The sequence below is a fragment of the Dermacentor andersoni genome, chromosome 8, assembly GCF_023375885.2.
Source record: "Dermacentor andersoni chromosome 8, qqDerAnde1_hic_scaffold, whole genome shotgun sequence".
In the NCBI taxonomy this organism is placed as follows: domain Eukaryota; kingdom Metazoa; phylum Arthropoda; class Arachnida; order Ixodida; family Ixodidae; genus Dermacentor; species Dermacentor andersoni.
The window spans coordinates 11,966,949-11,990,458 of record NC_092821.1 but is presented as its reverse complement, the minus strand read 5'-3'; the positions used below and the strand labels follow the sequence as shown (position 1 = coordinate 11,990,458).

The following is a 23,510-nucleotide window of genomic DNA, read 5'->3' as shown; positions in this document are numbered from 1 at the left end:
TCTTTCCATGGTGTCCTTGTGCGAGCTGTGCTTTGTGAAGACCCGATTAAATTTTTTGCCAGCTACTAGGTAATAAACGCAATAATTTTATTATGTATCAAATGATAGTAATCCAACTGTATCACCGGAAGTACACTTGCACTAATGTGCTGCGAATTTATCGCAATGTATCATTCATGCAGACACAGCCAAAATAATTCATTTTTTATACTGCACGCCGTGTTAGGAATTTTTGCAACTTGGCAAAATAACAAGAGCCTTGTTTGAATTGCCTTTGAAGAGCAATAACTTCATTATGATTTTCCACTTTGAAACAATAAATGACTACAGCAATCTGTTTTACCCACCTTGCACCCGAAGAAATTGAAAGTTGAAAGTGCGAAGCAGTGCTTTTTGACTCACCGGTGCACACAACCAGAAGCTGCAAGGTTAATCCCCTTTCTTGGGTAGTTTCCAGACAGACTGTGCTCGGTTCCAGCGATGAGTTTTCACGCTACCTAGCACATTTTTTTCAAGCAACCCGTCATAACGCGGCTAGATGCGGCAGACCACTGACGACGGAAGCCGTGTATGTACCCATTACACCAGTGAAACGCCGCAGCTGATAAAATTGACTTTCTTTAAACACGGTCGTCTGGTAGCGGCTATCAAATGTCGGATGCATAAACTGGCTGTGATGTTATAGTTGGCTAATTAATACGAACCTGTGTGATGGTGCACAAAGGAAACGACCCGTTCGCAAATATAACCGCCGTACAATTTGAATCGATAAACGGCACGGACTGCAATCGATACCACTGGGCTGCTGCGTATCACTTGTCGGTGAGGTCTCAAAACCATTATTAAAGTAATAAAGCACAGGCTTTAATAACGTAAGTTTAATAAAAACAATGGTCTGTTTATTTTGCAGAAAGTAACACGTTAACTATTTTTGACGGTTATTATGTGTACATTTATAGATCAAATATTGAGCCGCGTTGAGCGCCCTTAGCAGAACATAAACAAATAAAGTATGCGACCAAGGGTGCTATTCTCGACACGCATGGCGGCTGCACGGCCGCCATTATCAACCATGTTGACTCTCTGATTGGCTGTCGCGAGCTCACGTGCCTTGAAATTTGTGCCGGGAAACGGAAGTTTTGCGAAATGTCATTTTGCGTTTTCATCAAGATGACGAAACGTGACGTGGAGCTGCAAATTTTATAGACTAATACATTATTTTGGTCCTTGGCAGATATATTGCGATATTAGCGCTTCAAAAAGAATGTGAGTGGTAGCGTGCAGAAGCCAGTGCAATGCATCTGCAATTGCGCGAATATGTGGTGGCGATCCAAGATGTGCGCCATGCCAGCTTGCTGATTGGCTGAAGGAATATCTCGTGAGGAGCGTCACAGGAAGGGCTGTTTCGTAAACGTCATTTTGACGATGCTTGACGGTGCGCTGGGCCGCCATTGCTGAGATTTTCCGCCATAATTGTTGCTGCAACGAGCCGCGCGAATTATGCTAATGAGCATAATTCAATATGCAATGGCAGCCGAGAGAAATGCGTACCGCCACATTTTGCCCGTCGTGTGGCGCCACGAAAATCTTTCTTTCATAACGCGTGCTCATAGTAGTTGCATCGCTCTCGGGTGGTGTTGGCATTTGTGTTTGGGGCCATCATTTTTTAAAGGAACGCGTTTATACGAAATATTATTCGTTGAACATAGCAAACTTTCGGCACTGTTGTCCACTTTTCACTGCTGCATTTGTATTGTAATTAAGATTAATGTCTTTTCGCACAATCAAAAGTTATGACAATGGCCTCTTTCTAATTTATAAAAAGAAATGTACGCAAGGCGGCGCCTTGAAGTTTCCTCCCGTGGTGCGAGTAACCAGCGAAATGAACAAGAGATGGCAGCGCCGGCGCTTGCGTCGCGCTAGTGGATATCTCTGGCGCGCGCAACGCTATCGGTGATATTCGGCCGTTTCTCAGCCAGCCGAGTCGGGCTGAGTCACTTGCGTTTCATTAGATAGCGATAACGTGGCCTAGAACGTGCGCGCATCACCACTGGTAGGTCGCGTGTGTTGTCTCAAGCAAGAAAACAAGCGCGTTGGCACCAACATGCGATGACATTCCATTTTCCGGGGACACGCATCCTAGCTATTGAAGCAGACGACGGCTTGTACGCAGCAGACGACGGAAGCGAGAAGCGTTTTCGATGGAATAATCATACGCTTTGAGATAGCTGCTTTATTTTCACTGCGGAGGAAAGCTGTTTTGCTTTAGTGATAACACTACATTCAGTGCCTTCATTTCAGTTTCTTAGGCGAAACGTCAAGTTGGCGTCACGTTACGTAAGCAAGACTGGGCCACCAGCGCCATTTTGTTTGCGTCGCGCCTACGTCAAGCACCGAAGAAAATGGCGGAATGTCCAGAATAGCGCCCCAAATTACAGCAGCTCCACTTACGCGCTTATGCTGGAACGCGCCGCGGTTGATTTTTCGCCCTCTGTGGCGATCGCTAGAACATGAGAGTGTGCGGGGCCTGTTATCCGCTTCTAAGCTTTCGCCGCACTGTCGCTACTCGCAGCAAGAAGTGCAAAATTTATTAATCTCAGTTTCTCATCAAAAATTTCTAACATTCAAAACGAAAAACAGATACTTAAAGAAATAAAAATGATTGTTATTTTAGCTGTTGTATTTTAGCGTATTCGATTGAGCGAACGTGTAGGTGCAAGGATAGGCCGCTTGTACCCTCTTCGCATTCGACGAGGATAGAAAGATAGTGCCCGAAAGAGGAGGCACGCCCTTGGCGCGTCCGGGAAAGGCGTGACAAGCGGCTCCCGGCAATTGAGCAGATAGACTGCGGGACAGTCACGATATTGCTAAGTTACTATTATCCGTTGATAACAATACGCAGCGCTGGCGCGTTTCGTTGTGTAGCCTTCTGCGTTGAAACGTGGAAGCAGCGTGCCGCGCAGGAAGCGCTCATGTTGTCATACGCGACTTTTTGTCTACATTTTTTTTTGCCTGTAGCTTTTGCGCGTTGCACGCTATCTCTGTTCACTGACTGCCGTCGATCAAACTCTGGTAAAACTCGGGTGATCTCGGCGCATCCTGCTTAGCAACCCTGGTCGCCCAGTAGTCTGTGAGTGCTACATCGCTTCCAGGTGTGACATGCTGCCCCTGAAAAGCAGTTAGAAAATTGGAGGACGCTTAAACACCGCCTTTAAGAGTGGGACGCCATAACATTTAAGGATCCCTGACTGTTACTTACGCTTCCCGGCGACAGGAGCTTATGCAACCGTTATGTTTACCGGAAAATGCCAGTGGCGAACGCTATGCAGAAAGGCGAGCGGTCTGGATGAAATTTCTGGCCTGTGGCGTGGACCAATCACGGAGATAGTAAAGAGCCCCGCCAAAACATTACATCTTTTTTCAGGCTTCTGTTACTGTTTCACACTTCTTATGCTTAAGTTCAAGAAGATTTAACATAAAAGGCATGCGCTGTCGGTGTTCTGTTTCATAGCTGTCGTTCTCACAATTCCTAGAAATAAATTTGTCACGAATGTAAGACAAGGTATGAGCCACTTCAGTGATAGAATGGTGTGGCAATATAACCCGCATATACCGCATATGATATAGCGAGTAAATATACTAAATATATACGGCAATTTTCGCTCACTGGACGCCAACACCGGCTTTCCTGCGAGATGCGGCCCTTAACGCGTTCGCATTAACAATTATTCCCGCTCCGCGAAACGCACAACCGACGTGCACTCAACCTTGGCTCCGGTACACAAACCAACCGGCCAAAGCCCTGGCACCCTTCAAAAACGTTTCCAGCGGCGAGCACAGAAAGAGGCCGAGGAAAATAAGAAAGGGGGATTGCACACTAATGCTTTCGCATTCACAACTCATAAGTGCTTACGTGCATTCGGATGTTTATTTACTTTGGCGGGCTAAAGCTTGCTCCCAACTTCCTTCACCGGCATGATATAGAGTGACGGTGAGTGACGAAGGATGTGATTAGACCTGAGTATGAACAGGAGTGAGTAACTCGAAACGCGATCACGAACGAAAGTCAGCAGCGGTGAGTTCGAGTGCGTGTGAGTCAATGTCGGCGAATGTAAGCGAGTGCCGGCGAGTGGGAGTTGACGCGACGGGAGCGGAGACTGGTCGCCGGCAAGGGTGAACGAGAGAGTATAGAACGTTTTTTCATGGGTGCTACCATACTGCGTGCGCACCTGGCATGCTGGCTTGGGCCAGTTATGTCCGGTATACGCTCGGCGCTGGTTTCTGGTCTCTGTTTGTGCCCTCGCCCGGTCTGTTTACTATGACGTCGCGCCTTCTACGTGGAAAATGGTTCTGGAAGGCGTGGGTTAAGTCGGCATTACCGGGCTTTCTGCTGGCGTTGAGACAGACGGACCATGCAGCGTGTTGTGTGCGCGCGTGTTTGAGCCTACAGTCAGCCTCGGAAATCAATTGTGTATTTCTGATAACTCCATTAACTAATGTGACCTTATAGCAGTATTCTCCTTTACTTCTAAGCTGCGGTTTAGGAGCAATGAAAGATACACGATGATCGTAACAGCATGGGTACCGTTCTGCTACGATAGAATTCGTGCTGACCCGCCGTGGTTGCTCAGTGGCTATGGTGTTGGGCTGCTGAGCACGTGGTCGCGCGATCGGATCCCGGCCACGGCGGCCGCATTTCGATGGGAGCGAAATGCGAAAACACCCGTGTACTTAGATTTAGGTGCACGTTAAAGAACCTCAGGTGGTCGAAATTTCCGGAGCCCTCCACTACGGCGTGCCTCATAATCAGAAAGTGGTTTTGGCACGTAAAACCGTAATTTTTTTAAGAAGTCGTGCTGCTGCACCTTAAAGAGAGTTGAAAATGCTAGCTGTAGTTTAGTCATGCCATATAGGATGACTAATTGGTTCGGCAGACGTGGTTTCTACCCGTGAACAAAATAGTTTTCGTTAGTAATAAGAGCCTACCATACACTGATAATTACACTTGCCCGGCCGTTTACGAACTGTGTGACCGTCCGAACCAGTGGTAGATGCTAGATTACAGATATCTTTGCTCTATATAGCCCATGGTCCAAGCATGCGACATCAACGGTTATAGATCTATAAACGTTGTGCCGCATGACCGAGCGGTCTTATTGCGCCGTTATTCCGTTAAATATATATATATATATATATATATATATATATATATATATATATATATATATATATATATATATATATCTTTTTGAGAAAGAAGATCGTAACCGAATTTTTTTTTTCGATTTTCTTTGTCCCGTTATCTACGACGCACCCAACCGTATTACGGAAATTTTGTCATCACAAATAGCCATCGCATTCTCTTTATGCTATCTCTCTCGCATATTATGATTTCACAGGGCAAACAAGGCAAAGCTCACCCAGATACCTGATAGGTGTATGATGCTGGTTCACCAACTAAAGTGGTCGTTGTGCTAAGCCGCGCCGTCAGCCTCATACAGGAGGCTAGCGTAGACGTATTATAGTGATTTCAAGTCTACTAGACTTGAAATACGTCGGAATGACGCCGGTGTATCACAAATATTTTGTAGTGCCTGGCGCTTAGATGTTCCAGGGTGCCTTAGGTTGGTTATACCCGAGCACGCTCGTTCATGTTTTAGTTCATACGATAAGCGATCAGATAGTATCAGATCTTTAATTTCCTGACAATACACAGCCACCGGTTGACATCGTTGAATTAAAACCGATACACCCAAAATAGTTCACAACACACACACCGCGGCTTACGATGCGTGGCAAATGTTTGCGCCCCAAGAGATATATCCGCATACTGTAGTTACCGATGTACCGAAAGGCTACACACTGGTTCCACGACGACCTTACAGGAGCAGACATTGCGTAAATTTCACAAAGTACGAGCTGATGGATCTCCAAATCATTCCGCAGCACGCGACGTCGGATGGATCGGTAGCTGCTGTGAGCGTCCCCTTTGAAACACGGTGGTGCGTCGCGCCACCAATCTCATGTTATTGTATTGCCTAATTTCCTACTTATGTTAACGAAGAAAAAAGAAAGAAAAAATCCACGATGAATTCCTATAACCCAACTTTCTGAGCTTCTATTGCGAATAAAAACGACGCACAGCGTGAAGGACAAGGACTGCGATATGCGACGTACACTGCGCTTTATGAACGGACATTGTCCATTGTATGTCGCCTGTTGCAGTCTTTGTCCTAGGCGCTGTATGCCGTTTTTATCATGAATTACCAACTAGCCCAAGCAAACACCCTAGTTCTATTGTGAACTTTGTTTTCGCATGCCTCCGTTGTTTGTCGTATCCCTACTTTTCCTCCTCCAAACTTCCTATCGCCGCTTTCTGCGGACATGTTTACTTTATTTCTTTATTTATTTATTTATTTATTTTACAATACTGCAGGCCCTCGTCGGGCCCATGCAGGAGTGGTTACAACATGGAATACAGTACAAAAAAAGAAGAAAGTGAAACTACTGTTTCCAAAATAAAGAGCATTAGCACACACAAAAATGAACATACCCAATAAATATATACACTCTGTTTAAGTTAGCGGTTCGGGAAGCAGGAGAAACAGCGTTTACCATAAGAATGCATCTACAGAGGCAGCATATGAAATACGGGTAATTTCACCAGCAGCCCTGTCGAAAGGGCTGCTGCTTTTATCCGGGTGCCACGATGTCTCCGTCGACGTCACCATACTGGTCAGGTGCTCCCAGTGCAGTGCACGTGGTATAGTTTCTTGCGACATGTTTCGTCCGATGAAGCCAGCAGGGCTGACAGCCGGAGGTAGCAGCAGATAGGCCTTTCCCCTTCCTCTGCTTTCGCTGAACCCAAGTGGTTTAAGGAGGGCAGAGATGCATAAGTAGACCGCTGGTCAGATACCTTCACATTCTAAGAAAATATGGAGGGAGGGGAGCACCGAGACCCGCTGCTCACCTTCAACGAAATAACAACACATTATCAGCTGTCGAGGAGGACCTTCCCGCTCCCCCACGCTAAACTTACTAGACCACAGTCATCTGTAGTCAGAATGCCGCAAACAAGGTCGTTCCCCTCGAGAGGCAGAATGAGCCTTTATTCACCGGACGTAGAGCCGCAATGTCCGGATTGCTGCGAATTGTACTGCTCGCTATCGCACATGCTTTGGCAATGCTCCGCGTTAAGCGGCACCGTGTTCAGCAAAGAAGACTGGATGGACGCCCTGCGAAGCGACGACCACCAGACCCAGCTCCAGGCCGTCCAGAGGGCTCACGAAAGGGCGGAGGCTCACGGGCTTCCCGTCCCAACGTGGGTGCGGCCCGCGACCCCTGCCGACCACTAAACCAAGAGTGGGTGGGAAGGGGTTCCTCAGGACCCAATAAAGTTCTTTCCTCCTCCTTTCGACATTCCCTTCAGTGGACTTGGAAGCACCGAACGAGCACGGATGCTGATCAATTTTTTTCTGATCGCAAAGGTTATTGACAAGCATTTAGTCTCTTCAGTTAGAGGCAACGACGTAACATTAACGGTGCTCCCAACTCCACAATGCTGTGTTGCTATTTTGCGGGATTGTTTTAATGTTGTCCGCTTAATGTTACTAACATCCGGAGACGTGGAACAAAATCCAGGCCCTGACTCTGATTCAGATGAATGTTCGCAGCGGGAACTAATGAAACGCATTCTAAGAGAACAAGTGAACGAACAAAACACTGGTCAGATACCTTCACATTCTAATAAAATATGATCCATTCTTTCTCTCAATACTTTCAAGCAGCGACTCATCGGATCGTACAAGCCACAAAGGAGGAAAGGGTCGCAGCGTGCCCTTTCCTCCTCGCCCGTTGAAATGGTCTATATGAACACGAATGAATGTTGATGACCATGAATAGGAGTAGCTGCCGACGAGTTTAGAGCCCGTGGGTATGGAGGAGTACCCAGCCAGGAAAAGTACTGGTGAGTGACTGTCAACGAACATCCACTTTTTTGTGTCCATCTGTGAGCGTCATCACTAATTACTGAAATGGATTCTAGAATCCTCATGATGTAAGTACCATTCCGTGCGTGACAGAAGCCGCGCCTGCCAGATCGTAGAGCTGTCCGTTTACGCTGACTGCTGCTGCTTGTCTTGCTCGTTCTGTGAATTTTGCAAAAAGCAACCTAAATTTAACTCGTAACTTACGGTACGCAGGACCAAGGTTTCACGGAAACACACGACGCTGAAGTCATTGTCTTTTAAACATAAATATATTTGCACTAACGGTGATGTCCATAACCATGGCCGTAACCATGGCCGTAACCATGAGCAATTCCGACGCCGTAGCCATAAGCACGGTGTCCATAACCCAATCCATGCCCGTAGCCCAGTCCGTAACCGTAGCCATGATAAAGGGGAGCTGGGTGAATTGTCTTGGCGTACGATGCCGATACGGCCACTGGAGCGACCACTGGAGCAGCCACGGCTACAGGAACTGCCGCAACAGCAGGTGCCAGCGCGACACCGTGACCATATCCATGGCCGTGACCATAACCATGGCCGTGACCGTATCCATGTCCGTAGCCATATCCGTGCCCATGTCCATGTCCGTAGCCATAGCCGTAAAAGGGATAGCCACCATAGGCTACGTTAATAACGCCAAGCAACGCCAACAGGACCTGCACGAAAGAACGGATCATGTGTATCTTTTACGAGAAGATAAGCTAGAACATTTCTACGTATATAATGTTTGAATTAATGTCTAAAAATCTCAACATGATAGCCGTTTAAAAGTGCACTTGGCAAAGGAAATATGTTGCCAAAAAGCTGTCTTTTATCTGAGCCGTTCCCTGCCTTCCTAATGTTTACTAACATCGACACGGTATATTTGTTTACTGAGAACCTGCCGCGGCGGCTTAATAGCTTTCGCGCTACATTGGGAAGCATCATATCGCGCGATCAAATGCCGACAGCGGCGCCGCATTTCGATGGAGGCACGAACACCCGTGCGCGCTGGAGAACTATTGGAGGTCGAAATCATCCCGATACCCCGCTACAGTGTGGCTCCCAATAATATCGTGGCTTTGGCAAGTAAAGCACCAGAATTCGTATTGACTTTGCTTAGACACGCATGAATGCATAAAATGTTAAATTATTCCGATATATCGGATCTTACAGAAGATAGTGGTGGTGATAGGAGCATGGAATAAAGCAAAGCTTATGTGTCTTATGATAAGCTTTCACCACTACTGAGACTAGAGACCGCCTTTGCTCTACCTTGCAATGGTGAATGGAATACACATCATTGGCAACACTATCAGTTGAACAAATATTGAAGCTTTCGAAATATATTGAAATTTAGAAATGCACTGAGCACTTTAATGTAAACGGTGCTTCCTGCTGTAATGACTGATAAATATGTGGGATCTTCTCTGGGACGCGTACACAGTATTACACGTATTAAACGAGACTTATGAAGAACTTCTCATCGCAACTTATACTCATTCGGAGCTTTCTCCTAGGGCAGTGCGAATATTTGATAACCTTGAATAGCGAATCAAATATTGCACTAATTGATTCGGTCTTCGAATAAGATAGTCGGTATTAGGAAACAGAACTAGGCTCCGAATATAAGTTATTAAATAAATGATATAGCGTGCAAACTCAATTAAAATATTTGAGCAAAATTGCCATAAATGTAATCTGGCTGGGCATAGAAGGAGTACAACGCAAAAGTTACGCGGTATTTATCCCTGTAAACCACAAATATTCGCAAATTCCGAAGAATTAAGGGAATGCGAACAAACTGTCCGTATGCATCATTTTCGCTTTAAACGAACAATGCTTCCAAAAGAGTAGTGGTATGACAGTAACTTGTGGAGAAACCCGAGTATTATGATATTAAAATTGTTTGATAGTAACTGCCAAAAGGAATGTCTGGTATTCGAAAACAATTCGAAAAGTGATTAGTGATTCGATTCGTTTATGGCACTGGTTTATGGCATTGTATTTGATTCGGTCTCAAAAACTATTCGCACGTCCACACTCCTTTCACACGGCTGCGTATACTTACCAATGAATGCATGTCTAGAAGGGACAGCTGAACTGCGCTTGTGGCTATGCACACTCCGGGTACTTTGCACGCCGAGGAATGAGCGAAGGCGTCACTCGCGTCTCTTATATGTGGTGCCCCGAGACAGCAAGACGGACGCGCTCCGTCACCAATATTCCAAACGGAACCAGTTCAGGCCACCATTCTCAAGATCGTGACGATTCCTTAGTTTAGTGGGGCTCCCACGCAGCAACAGGTGGGGCACACTTCCTGTACAAAGAAACCATTGTGCACGCTGCTCGAGATTCCGTTTCTCGCTTTCCTCTCCCGCATCATTTCCCGGGTGGTCGCGAGGCGGTCCAGTCCCATTAGAAGACGCGTAGGGCATTACGATGCTCCTAATGGTGCGCTACTTTTTGTCCGATTTGTTTGGCTTTCGCTGTACTACTTTTTTTTCTAAAAGCACAGTCATGGGTCGTGTGAAAGGATGCAGAGTTTTCTTTCTTGAAAGTTTGAAGCACTTAGCGCGTAAGGTCGACCCCTTGTGACTTGCGTGGCACCGCTTCGACATTCGAGTAGATTCTTTTTTTTTTCCTTTTCTAAGAGGCGAACATTCAGTGCTGAAAGGAAATTTATCCTCGCCATTGGCACACTCTCATATGGCACGTCCTTCATGACACATCCTTATGCGGAACTCTGGCTCTCATTAGGTGCACTATAGTGCGCGACTGCAAGTAGAATACAGTTTATAGCCAAGTAGGATAGATGTATTCCAAAGTTTACATTTTGTGCGCCACTCGCGGGCACCATAGTAATTGCATCTGCGATAGTTCTGCTGTTCGGTTGTCCACTTGCTGTCGCTTCGCTTGACCCTTCTGTTGTAAGCGCTGCTCGTTGTGTTCACTAGTAAGAATGTCGAATCGCTTTCGTTGCCCTTCCCGGCAGCAGCTATGAGCGGCGTTCCAGTCCTCCGTCGGTTAGGCGTCGTAAAAGAGGCGTTCTGCAACGGCACTTGCTCGTACTTCGGTGCGACACCTACTTAGAAGATCACTTTTCTCTTTGGATGTAATTTCAAACTAACGCTATAACTACCCAAGTTATAGTAGACACGGTGAACTTAGTCACTGAAAGATGTGCACTGCCTTCCCTGACCGCGCCGCCACAATGAAGGCCCATTACCGTAAGCCCCGGGGGTTGAGGCAAAAATGGTTATGAACTGCCGAAAGGAACGATAGGATTGAGATTGAAGCGCGGCTATTGAAGAGAGAGAAACAGCCTGTAGAAAATTTATATTTATACTAAAGTGCAATGCCAATGGTATTGAAGGGTATTGGCCTCAAGAAACCATTGTACCTCTCACTTTCTGTTCCTTCATCTGTCCAGTTACTCGAGTGCACGCATGACGGTTTCAGCAGTAATTGTTGGCCTTTGAAAAAAGGCTTGCTACGTCGTTCAGAGAAATCCAGGTGCGTTTGCATGTTTGTTGTGCACGATGTGATAATATTTGTCAGTGGAACCAGTTACAAGGCTGTATTGAGTTAGGCACATCCACAAAATAGTGTCGACTATTGTACTTTATTTCAAACAAGGCTTATTGTTGGACAGAAAAATCACTTTCAGCCAAGGCGCTGATAGGAAAGTTGAAAACAACGAGGTTGGGCCTCGTGAAGGCTCTGCGTTTCCAGATCCGAATGAGACCCGATTGCTCTGGCTGAAAAGAACCAGGGCCAAATCAGGCTGGCCGGAGCTCTTTCTATACTTGTATATCGGATAAACTGTGTCCCCACACTGCTTCAGCCGATGTCAGTGAGGCATTTGTCATTGTATGCCTGTGTTGCCGGTGCTTGTATGCTTATGAAAGAAAACAACCTTTATTTGTACAAGAACGAAGAATGTGGTGTACGCACTGCTCGAACGTTCAACATAATAGAGTTAAATAAAATACTAATAATACTATTATCGCAGTTTTCATCAGAATGACCAAAAATTGGCGCTTTTTTGCAATACATGTTAGACTTGTAGCAGCCAACTACCGTCTGGATTTGCTCTGTGCACGCTTTGCTCCCTGCCTAACATGCAGGAAAGTGTATTTACATACTGTAATAAGAATTATGGAAATAAAGCAGGCGTCAGCAAATTTCAAAGCTTTCTAGAAGAAATATAAACAAGTTCTCAGATTTCAGCAAACCTTTCATTTTGATCAATTATCTAATTTGTGGATAAACATGTTTCCTAAGTACAAAAAGAGGGAGAAAACAAATGTCAGTTTTTCTCATTTGCCAATCTTAGAAATTCAATGAAATAATTTCTTGTGAATTGGTGCACAAGGTGAAGACAGGTATATCCTTTTTATTGTAACACGCATTTGGGTACGCTACTTGTTCTTCGCAGCTATGTGGATTAGTGGCATAGGAAGAACCCCGGACGTGAGGTTGTGGGTAGACTGAACACTCGATTTCCAGAATCAAAATTAATTTTGCTTTACAGAGCAGACTATAGGTTTACACTTGGCTAATTTACTGAAAGCACGACCGCGTTTCACTGGATGTTCAGTGTGTTTCATTATGTGAGCTATTAATAAAGTATATTTTTGCTCCCTCGTTACGCCTCAAGGTGATACTTTAGTTACCAAAGTATTTTGAGCTGTATTTCCGCTTATCGAGAAGCAGAATTTGCGTTATTCTAGGCAATCTGCAGTAAGTAGATAGGCTCCTGTTTGGTCAAGCTTTAATAAAAATAGTGGAGCAGTGTAAAAAGTGAAGTAGTGTAGAATAGCGTTAGTGGAATCGAACATATGCCGTCGAGCACGATCACTAGGCTACAATCTGCTTTTACAGCGAAGCTGTATATGGTTAGTTAGTGTATATGGCATAGACCAAAAACATGGGCCAATCCTGAAGACACTGCAATACGGGGCCGACCCGCGGTGGAGGTGAAGCAGGCTTCAAACACTCCGCCTACTTGCAGAAATGAGTTTAATGTCTGGGCCCCAAATACAGCCTGTATCAGATATTATGCTGATAAGAACAGACACTAGACTTTGACCAGCGTCGGCCACGTCCACGTTCGCACCGCCCTCTCATTGTCCGCGTTCCAAGCACTTGCGTAACTCCTTTCCATTCTTTCCGCTCGCCGGTGCTGGCGGTTCCGTCGAAACGTCACGCGTATCTAGCTTCATCCGGCTCCTCGGGCCGGTGGTGCCGCCGTCCACGCGATTGTATATGTGAATATAACCAAAGGAGCTATTTTTTGGGGTACTAATTTAGTGCGGCCTGTGTTGTTTGTGACCCTCGTGATTTTCGAGTGACCTCAAAACCGTACTGCACTGCGGGACGCCGACCAACGCACGATTGCCTTTGCTACGATGAAGCAGTGTGACCTCGGAGTGCGGTGTGGTGCGTGTGTGTTCTACGTACCTGGATTCCTTCATAAAGTGTGTCATGCCATGTTTTGCAATACTCTCTAAGCTAAAAGAACCTACGGGGGCACAGGGGTTAGTCTTCGAGGAACTAACTGCGCTGCCACAACAATTACTCCATTTAGGGAGCAACAATAAGGGAACCAGCGTTTAGAATTAGCAGTTATTAGCAGGGAACCAGCGTTTAGCAGTTATTCTCTTCGAAATGCACCTGCAGACGAGTTACTCTCTGGACGATGAAATGTTAGTCTGCCCAGTCGCTCTCTGAGGGCTAACTCTTGGTATTTGGAGTTACTCTCTAAGGACCAGCTCCCTATGCTTCCCGTTACTCCGCTAGGAATGGACTGCCCAGCCTTCCATATCTGCAGTTACTCCTTATGGGGCGGAATTTCTATCTCGAACATGTTTTTTAGGCGCTTCAAACACGACCAGAGCTGCTTGGGTGCTTGTAACATAAAATATGGACAAATTGGAACAAAGCAACACTTTATTTTTTTTCACTGCATCAACATGTGTGCAACATGCTCAAGTGGAGTTAGCCGCACGCCGCTGTGAACACATATCAGGCGACATATTAAATCAAATGTTTCCTGTGCCTCCAGCGGGAAAAAAATGTAAAATGACCAGTACAGGGTAATCTGTCTTGTCAGGGCAGAAAGAAGGCTATCTTCCTGTATTGTAATCCTCTCAAGCTACACATTGAGGGCTGTTGCTCCGAGCAGAGTAGCACCCTCGAATGTCACTGCAGGAACCGGATGAGGCATTCGGGTGCTGCAAAAAGGAAAATATGTGGTTTTACATGCCGAAACCAAGATGTGGTTATGAGGCATGCCGTACTGGTGGACCAGGGGTTCTTTAACGTGCTGCTGCAAAAAGAGTTGAGCCAAACCTTTATATTCTGCGTGCACTCAGCCACATTGCAGCCGACAGAACATTTGTACGAGTCAATCTGAATTATACGCTTCTATGCAACTCAAAAAGGTGAACTGCAACTCAACATACATCCTATCTATACAATTCAGCAGCAGGTCAGATCATCTTCGTACTTATGGATTCAGACGTTCTTGTGGCTTTGTTTATTTCCTTTTTATGCCTTCAATGTCGCAAATTTCAAGACTCTCCGAAGTGCACAAGGTGCTGCGAAAACGCAATCGTCACTATTTCGAATGATTGAGCTTGTCAAGATGGCCAAATCGAAACGTGCCAAGCATCTCAAGGAGCTGCCATGCCCGCAATAAATTAATAAGGGCGTTTCACATCGTTCCTCGATGGACGAGTCCATGCCTTAATGGTCAATAAACAAAAAAAGTGCCCGTGGCTTAATAGTTTCAATGAGAGGCTTCTCTGCTAGAGGTCCTGTGTTCAAATACTGCGGTGGAGCAATTTTGATAATGTCTATATAATTATTTATTACCCAACAGACTGCTCAAGATGGTGAGTTTCTAAAGTTATAAGGCTCTTTGAAGCAAGAAGGACCAAGTTAAGGCAAATCCACGTACTTTCCATAATTCCCATCCTTGTACAGCCACTCCCATTTTGTAGATCCCGTAGATACTAGCGTCTGAGTTCCCTCTAGTAATTATTCTATTGACACGTGTACATGTTTATCTTTCTCGGGTGACCACGTTTCACCAGCGCGGGACGCGCCTTCCCGTATAGGAAGTTTCTGGAATGTTATCGATGATTCCATCCGCTGTCTGTCACCGAACCTTGTGTAATCTGATCGCATGTATACCCGGCGCGAATAGTGTAGAACTTTGTGGAAGACACGCGGGTCCCAGCGATTAGACTGGAACGTTCGACGATTGATGTATAAAAGCCGCCGCGCTTGACCCGTTGATCAGATTTTCGACGACCGCCGAGTGTATTCGCCGCTGTCGTTCTTTGAGTGTACCGTGGTTTTGAAGGCACAAGTTCACCCAATAAATCGCTAGTTTCTTTAATCAAAGTATTGCTGCCTTTTTCACCGTCACTACCCCGTGACAGCATAAAACTCCATGCTTTACGCCACTCGTAGCCCGTGCAAATGCGAACAAAATCTCGCTCCGCCGATGAAACGTCGAGAGATGGCAGCACCGGCGTTAGCCTAATGTTTATATTGTGTTTGCCTACGTCACTCAAGAAAAGGTTGCTCGTACCAGAGAACTTCCATGTTTTTCTGGTCACGAAACTCCACCGTCACGCTATGGGAGAGGTTCATATGCTACCCAAAGATGCCGCGACGCGGCGCCACTGTGCCACAGAGGGCATCGTTCGCTTAGCGAAACGCTTGCGCAGTGCGAGGCGAGCTGAGTGATCGGGTGGGTTCTGTGCATGTGCTGCGCTATTTTTCGAGTGCTGGGCTGTTTAGTTGAAGTGGCAGGGTGGGACAACGATGACGAACACGTGTTGCAAGTAACAGCTGAAGAAGTAGAATGGTGGTATCTCTAACAAGCCATTAAAAAAAATTGCTTTATTTGTGATGTGCCGACTTGTGTTCGTTTCAGAGTTGTTTTGCCATGTGTTATGAAATGCTTATGCTTTACACTTTCTTGTTTATAGCAACAATCGATTATGCATTCTGTATTTATTGTCATTCGTTTGCTGGTGTTTGTTTCCTGCCCCCCAGTGCATATCTCTCACGTTTTATGTTTTTTTACGCCTATTATATCAGTGTCATGCTTTTAACAAACTTCTTGCATAGTGAATGGTGGACCATTCGTGACCGGACGCCTCTGTGCTGTCTATATTTCGCTCCGCTTATTTTACATGATAAATAAATGATCGTGCTTGTATGTTGTCTTTGCACCAACACGTTCTATTTCTTTTCTTAATCGAGTTATAAAGTTGTTGTTTTTTTTCATTTTTCGACCATGATAAGAATATCAGGGCCGGTCATTGTAGCATTTTAACACATTGTAAATAGTTGCGCATTAGGAACCAAAATACCTAGTCTCGTCGTTTCTGCGTCGAAACCACGAGCAGCGTGAATAGAGCAGCGAGCAGTAAGCTGGGCTTACTGACGCTTCTAAGCGACTGCTTGCTAAGGCAATTGCCTAATTACAATATAGCTAGTTTCAACTGTGCAGGTCCTAACAGTTCACGTTCGCCTTAATTCGTTGCTCAAAGCCGCACCGAAGACATTTAGTAGCGAAGTTTGTATTGCATTAATCCTACCTAAATCTCATTCAGAAATGGCATGGCTTTGCAGAGAAATCTTAAGCGCACGGATTCTTTGTCATTAAGCATTCTACGGTAGCAGCCCTTTGTAATAACAATTTCATTATTTTGATCTCCTTATAAGTTACTGCCCACAGTCAGAGTCCTTCTCTACCACAGTTTAACAGAAAGTGAACAGCTGTGCTCGGCGAACAATATGGCGCTATGTGCAACGGAGAGTTGGCGCTTATACTTACGGGTAAGCGGGGGTGCAACAGCCCATATGTTTGCATCTGGTGATAAGTGGGACCATTGGCGCTTTGTTGCGAATGCGCGGTGTTTAATTTCAGGCAAATATTAAAGAGCGGAGCCCACCGAAGTGTTGGGGCGAACGGCGATGATGAAGAAATCTGAACCGATACCCCTCGGCCGAGTACAGCGGACGCATTTCGACGGGGGCGAAATGCGAAACCCCCGTTTATTTAAATTTAGCTGCATTTTAAAGGAATTTAGTAGCCAAGTTTGTCTTGCATTAATCCTACCTAAATCTCATTCAGAAATGGCATCGCTTTGCAGACTTTTAGGTGCATTTAAAGACATTTAGTAGCGAAGTTTGTCTCGCATTAATCCTACCTAAATCTCATTCAGACATTTATTTACGTTTATTTAAATTTAGGTGCATTATAAAGGATCCAAGTGGTCAGAATTAATCCTGAGCCCCCCACTACGGTGTGCCTCATAATCGTATCGCGGTTCTAGCTCTTAAAATCCCAGTCTTTTTTTTCTTTTTTGGTCTGAGACCGCCGCAAGCTCCATGTTATGAGCGGCTTTCTTTTCGTCCCGGGCGCTCATATCATGGCAGAAGACGCGCTCAGGCAGTAGTTTAAGCATATTCAATGTAAAAAATAGTTACGTGAAACTCACGCGACGGTTCAGGAAGTTGAGCAAGCTAAAATACCGAGGCGGCCCCACACACAACCACAGCGGTAGCGGCGTTCGCATGCCCTCTCATGCACGGTTGCGCCTCTAGCGGCGGGCGCTGGCTCTATATGAAACTGAGGCGGCAGTTTCGTGACCAGAAAAAAAATGGAAGGACTCTGCTCGTACTCTTTCATCCTATTTTAAGAACAAGCCACATTTACACAAACACGCCATACAGCATCAAAGTTTAAGTGCACATACTTATTCAATATCTATTTATTAAAAAAGCAAATCGCATACTTTGTTCGCGCTAAGCTTACTTATCTGAGGTTCTCAAGTTGCGCGTGCGGCAGCGGCACCACATTGAGTGTGATAAACTTTGTTCGCATGATAAAGGGCGTGTTTTGTCAGATGGCTTGTTCCTGCGACGCTCTTCCGCAAGAAGAGACAAGCGCGCGTTCTGGCACATGTAACCGCAGACCTTCTTGTGTTCCGGGTGGCTGCACCACGTGTGGTCAGCCAGCGCAGTTATCAGCAGATGCTCACACAGAGCATAAACGACACGGCACAGATGTGGAAAGCCGGAGACGATCGAGAGACCTATGTATGCGCGCGGGTGCGATAGGCGGTTGTTTCATATTTTTCTTTACTGCCATCAGACGTGCGGTTGTTCGCGGTAGAATCGCCTCCTTTGGGAAGACAACTCCGCCTTAACTGATGCCATTTATTTGCACTTGACAGCATTGTCCTGAAAGCGCACGCAGTTAAGGAGAATGGTAAACCCCCAGACACGAGTGCGCTGATACAGCGGCGTGATCTCACTGTCACGGCTGTAGTTGTCCTAGCTTAGCGCGATACAAGCAGCAACCTTATGCCATCTTCGACTGGTCGTTTCGAAGCGCTCTAGAGCGCTCTCGCGAGCAGCGTTGTGTTCGGCTGGTTGAAAGAGGGTGCTCGGGTTGAGTTCGGCTGGTTCTTTTCGATCACTCTCCTCCGTCTTCGAGCGCTCCGAGGCGCTCCGAGCCCTGTCGTCGGAGCAGTCGTCGAGATTGAGAGCCTTTCCGGTCACGTGATTACAACATGCCGTCGCGGCGTCGTCGTCTGGTATTCCCGTGTCGTCTGGTGCCTGTATTATTTCGCTTAAAATGCTACGAAAAATCCGCTTGAGCGGTGCGTTGATGCCCTTACCTTTGCTGGCAAACGTGGAATCAAGCAGCGAGAGCTCTGAGAGCGATGACGACGACTTCAACCGTACTTGTGAGCAGAAATTTGCCCAGCTCTTCGACGTGCCTAACAGAACACCGAAAGTCACAGGCTACGTGAAGAGCGTTGTACGGACGTACTCGTAGAAAGAGGTGGGTCGTTACAGCGAACTATCGTGTTGTAAGTAAACTGAATACGTTTTTTTCTCCATCAGTTTCGCAAGAATTTCCGGCTCCCCAGGAAATCGTGCTACGCCTTAATTGAGCGTTTCTCCAAATCCAGCTTCTACCCCTCGGACCAACGGCACGGTGGCTCACCAGCCAAAACGGCCGAGGAGCACATGCTTACCTTCCTTTGGTAAGGAAACCGTAATGCGTAAGGTTTACTCTGTTTCAAGCGTGGCTTTGGATGCGGAATGAAACACGGATTGGAAAAGCATGTGCGCAATGACTGAACTGCACGATGTGTCACCGCTGCGTAGCCGCGCGGTGCGCATGCTGTAAAAATAAAAGATGAGCGTCTGCCAATGAATGAAGCAAATATCAAAACAGTGGTGAACGCTTTAAGAGTAATACGTCTGCATTTTCCGGCCTAATAACACACGCCTTGTTTCTGACGGGCACTGTTAACGGTCAGGAAATGAAACGCGTGCTCTAGCCGCATAATATTCGAGTATGCATAACGCCCCTGTGAGAGAATTCTTGCTACCGGCCATGCGTATTTTAGCACATATATGGCCATGTTTATATGTAAGCTACTCCCAAGTTTGAAAGTATGCGATCTGACGTGAAGAGCTGACGAACGCACTGCGATGAAGGCACAATGCGAAACATGTTATAGCATTTCGTTATGGGGTAGTGCAGTTCGCTGCTCATGACCTGCTTATTGCTTTTATGTTACCAGGTACGCGGCCAACAAGGCTTCCATGAGGGAGGTGTCCGTACTTTTTGACACAGCTGAATCAACGCACGTAGTGATTCTAAATAGGGTTCTCAACTTGATGTGCAGCATAGCACCAGAGGTGATCTACTTTTCAAGCAACAACAAAGCTGTTGCAAAATAATTTGAAAAGGTAAGGTTACTTTCTTGGTGCATGCGTTCAAGGCAAACCGAAAAAGTGATGGAAACGGTTACCATTGCATACGTACCGAGCACTAGCTACTTTCCTGACCACTTGCATTCGCAATCATACAATGATATAGAGAACGTGTTCAGGCCAATGTGGTTAGTCAAAATGAGCAGTACAGGTGCTAGTTGTGAATTTCATCATTGATCTAGGTTCATTGCTTCTGGCTCGCATATTTGGAAATATTGTGCTTTAGCACTGAATAAATTCGGTGGATGACAAGCAGAAAAGCATTTTCTATGGTTACTGCACCTTATATGTTGCTTTATATATGTGTTATATGATATGTGTTATTGAGCAGCTGTGGGTACTTCATAGTAAACATACCTTTCCTCAGGTTGCTGGATTTCCCAACGTGCTTGGGTGTATTGATGGGACATACACTCCAATCAGATGCCCCAACAACAAACTCAGATCAACATACACAAACAGACATGACCAAGTTTCAATCACCATGCAAGGCATATGCGACAGCAATGGGAGATTTGAAGACATTTTTACAGGCACCCCCAGCAAGATCCACGATGCCAGAGTCCTTAGGCTGTCAACAGTGAATGAGGACCTACCAACAATCTGCCAAACCAACCGGTACCACATTCTTGGAGATGCTGCCTACTCAATAAGGGAACACCTTCTTACACCATACAAAGATTATGGCGACATGACAGATGCGCAGATTGTATACAACCACCGTCACTCTTCAACGCGAGTCATTATCGAAAATGTATTTGGGCGTCTCAAACAGAGGTTCCGCCAACTGCGGTACATTGAATTCCAAACTGTGGACAAGATAACGCAATTCATCATTGCTTGCTGCACACTGCACAATATTTGCCTAGACGTTGGGGATCTAAATGTCGATGACATTCGAACAGATGACGACCTGCAGGAAAAACAACAAGACATCGCTCAGCATCACATTCTCCAAGAGGAAGAACTCAGGGAAGCAAGCCAGTGTGCCCCGACACAGAGAGAGTCAGCCCTGCTGCACCTTGGGGAACTGAAGCGGAGCAACCTGGCACAGCGTTTATAAGTTTGCTCCTTCTTTTGTGATGGCGTGAGAAGAATGTGTAAGCACTTCTCCTCATTTAAAACAAGGCATTGCAGTAGCACGTTTTCTTTTTTATTAACAAAAGCAGTTGTTACAATTTTGTTGTACAAAGCAAATGTATGGCAGACTTCCTTCTGTAATAAAAAAAATACAACTCGCGTAAAGAAATGTCCCACCGCTTTGGAGTTAAAATAAATATATGTTGGAAACATTATTTACAGTGTGCCTCACTGCTTCAAGAGTTATTGGGTTGCGCTCACTCTCCCTTCCTTGGCGATCTCCCGCAGTGCCTCCGTGTAATCTGCGTGTGCTTGGAGGATTTCTTGATGTCGCCGTGCACGTGCTTCCTCACGCTTTCTTTCTGTTTCTTCCTTTCGAGCTTCGCGCTGTTCATTTGTTTTGTACATCTCATCAAAAAACATCTTCATGTGCTTCATGCGGTCAGTACTTGGCCGTTGATTTCTTGGGCGCTTAGGTCTTTCTTTGGGTGTAGTACCATCACAATCCAGCCTGCCATTTCCCACCTGATCTGGAGGTGCTGTGTTGACGGAGCCGTGGCTATGTTCACCCGAGTTTGATGGTATTGACGATTCAAGATTTGGGTCCTTTGCAGTGGCATGTGCAGCAGAAGGCAGCCTCTTGTACACCACTTTCTTAACTCCCCGAAGAACTTCTGGTTCTAGGCTGTCATCTATAGCTCGAATCGATGCAAACTCTTCCTCAAATGCCACATTACAGCGTGAATGGCCAGATGTGCGATTATTGCGATCCTCATTGCGTTTCCGCTTCGCAATGGTCTTAAAACGACTCTCGCACTGAATACCAGTTCGCACAACATTGAGTAAAGCAAAAATATCGCGGGCAATTTGCTCAAACATTGCCCTCTTGCATTTGAACTTCTTCATTAGCCCTACATATGGCGCATACTTGGCATAATAATCGAGCAGCAGCTTTGTCTCTCCATCACTCCAGGCAGCTGTAAATGAAATGAAAAATGTTTAAAATAAAGTATTAGACAAGTGGCAATTACAATTGTAAAAGAACCATTGTATAAAACATAGTTTGTTGCACAAAGGGCCGAATACAGAGCTAAAATTTGTATTGTGAACTGAATAGGTATACGGCACTGCTCCAACTCTGTCACGTGCACCACCAGATAACCTTGAACAGAGGAAAATTACCAGATAGTACCATTACATAATGTTGCTCTGTTAAGATGATCAGTGCAGTCAATTTTGCCTTACATTCCTGAACGAAGATACAATTGAGATGGTAACGGAACAAATACAAAATAACACTAAAAAACGTCAGTTTAGCCTGACTTGTTGTGTGCAAGAATGTATCTGCATTGGTTCTGCAGACTATAGTTGGTTGCTAGCTGAAGAAACGTAATGTAACGTTTTCCTGAAAAATTATTCGTCTGAATATGGTGTCAGCACATGACGGAGGCCACGGCGCTCAGTGCTTTCCAACACTTCAGCAGTTCTTTTTTTAAAGGAAGTGTTCTGAAAACTGTTGTTACTTTGCATCTTAAGAGGAGGGAGCAAGAAATTCAGCAATTATGTGGGCTTGACGGGTACCATGCCCCATTTCCAGGCATCTGCTGCAACATATGGAACACAACTATCAGGTGCCAACAGAGGGTACTGTAAACTTAAAGCCAAGTTTACTAGAATATATGCCACATGTAAATCACATGAAAATTATGGAAATACAATATCATAAAGTAGAAACTAGTGAGAAAAAAGTCTGCTGTGTACACGTATATAGCAAGCATAAAAAAATAATTTAATACGGCAATGACTTTTCAATTGGGTATTGCAGAATAAAAATTAGCAAATAACACTTCTTTAAAGTGTGAAGAATATGAGAGCGTAAGTGGTGAGAGCGAAAATAAAATGGAAGCTGTAGTAAATCCAGTCATATGTGCACTATGTTAAAGTATACTTTGAATGAAGTGTTCTTTCTGTGCTTTAGGTATGACAGCGTCAGGGCTAATGCTAAGTGCTAGCAAAGTATTTGTGATGGACGGTAACTGGGACTGTAATTTTCGGCATCCATAGTTGATTCTGCTAAAGAGAATGTGCCAAGCTGGAGACCGACAAAAGTGGCATGTGTGTGGATTTTGGTTAGTTTAGAAATGTTCTGTAGTAGTGCACCATTTCTCTCTGAGCCTTTTGCGTCAGGCGAATTACAGATATAGGTAAGTATTTAAAAAGAATCATCCTAAACTCTTGCAGCAAGGGATTACTATTAACCATAAAGAATGCTGGCTATGATGCGAATCGTTTTCTTTTGCAAAAGCTGCCTTAAGGTTAAGCTGCAGTGGTGCCCCATGCAAGACGAGTGCATCCAAGGTGGCTGGAAAAAGGAAGTTGTAAACAAGTAGCCTGATTACCTGAGCTGGAGTAACCTTCATTAGCATGCACGCTTTGGAAAGGTTGCTATTTTTATGGCTGACTTTTGAATTCTGTGACAAGAGGTTCAGTAAATGTCCGTCACACTTTATCTCACTTACATGTTGGATACTTGTATTATCGGACAATTTGATTCGCGTTTTTTTTAATACTGTATTTCTTGTTGTGAAGACAACATCTTTAGTTTTCTATGTGTTA

At 45.3% G+C, this 23,510-nt stretch overlaps 1 pseudogene; it reads right to left on the bottom strand.

The window, feature by feature from the left end:
* Nucleotides 1-12,916: 12,916 nt before the first annotated feature.
* On the bottom strand, nt 12,917-13,090 carry LOC126526752 (U2 spliceosomal RNA; annotated as a pseudogene).
* Between the last annotated feature and the right edge of the window lie 10,420 nt (nt 13,091-23,510).